The sequence below is a fragment of the Pteropus medius genome, unplaced genomic scaffold (assembly GCF_902729225.1).
Source record: "Pteropus medius unplaced genomic scaffold, Ma_sr-lr_union100, whole genome shotgun sequence".
In the NCBI taxonomy this organism is placed as follows: Eukaryota; Metazoa; Chordata; class Mammalia; order Chiroptera; family Pteropodidae; genus Pteropus; species Pteropus medius.
The window spans coordinates 19,578,539-19,579,910 of NW_024349803.1; positions in this window are offsets into that span (position 1 = coordinate 19,578,539).

Genomic DNA, 1,372 nt, shown 5'->3' on the forward strand with positions numbered 1-1,372 from the left:
TGGCTAAAGGAGTGAAAGGACCTGGAGCCGGTGGTCCAGGACCACAGGGAGGGTGCAGGTCCCGCCCCCAAGATATGGGTGCCCTGACCTCCCGGTGAGGACCCTCTGGTCTAGAAGCACTTTCTCCACGAGGCTTGCAACTTCCTGGTTTGTGGGAGCTGGGGCTATGGTGGCCCACCTCCCCACTGACACGCTGCCTCAGAAGCGGGGAGGCCTGCCCGCCCAAACGCCCTCGCTCTGCTGGAGCGCGAACCTGAGCCCCAGTCAGGCGCCCCAACCTGCCCGGCTCCGCGGGACAGCAACAGAGGGCAGGAGGGCACCGCAGGAGGCCCTGCCAGGGAAGCCCTAAAACTCCCAGGCCATTTCACTGCAAACCGGTAGGTTTTAATCCTTTATTAGAAACCATGCAAATTTTAATACAAAAAAATACAAGTGCAGTAAGAGTCTTCGTGCCAATACGATTCCCGGGATTTCTCATTGCAGCCACCCCGAGCGGGCCGAGCTGGGACGCCCCGCAGGCTGGCCTCGCCTCACCTCCCGCCGCTCCAGTCAGAGTAGCAGGGACGTGGGTTGGCCCCAGTCTTATGCCTTTATTTTTAAATTTCTGGACCTGATTCCCCACGACCTATACGCGCTCTGCACATCTTAGGCTCCCTGGTAGCCGAGGGCCCAAGTGTCCTCGGCCTGCAGGATTTTGACCTCCGTGGCCTGTTCCAGCCCTGACCTTGTATCTCCCACCAGATCCCAGGAATGAGACAGACAGAGATGCCAAAACCAGCCTCTTGGTTAGAAAAGAAAAGCAGCATAAACGCAAAACGCAGAACCACCAGTCACACTCTGAGCAGCTCCTGGCATGCCCTACCTGCTGACCAGGCTGCAGCCCCCACGTCACCCGCCCTGCCCACCATCTCCGGGGTCCCGAGCTGCCCCCTGGGCAGCCCCCAGTGCCTGACCTCCTGGCTGGAGGCTTAAGGATCTCCCCTCTCTGTTTCCTTTAACACCTGCTGAGGACTTTCATTTAAGACATGACTTCAACCTGCAAAACTATTCCACCAGTTTTTAGGATATTTAAAAAAAAAAAAAGAATAAAACAAGAAAAAAGTATGACAGCAGCTAGGCAGGTATGGGAAGCAGTGGGGACAGGCAGCGTTGACCCCTAGCTAACTTGCGGCAGGGTGGCAAGAGGTGTTTGGCACCAGCCACGTCAAAGGGACAGGCAATAGCTTAGCAGGCTCCAGGGGACGCAGTCAGGGCCGGGCCACCACATGGGCATTCCACTCATCCCGCCAGGTGGACCCAGTGAGGAGGGAGGGAGGGTATGTCAGTTTCTCTTGGGTTTGGTCCAAAAAACCCAAACAAAGAGGGGATTGGA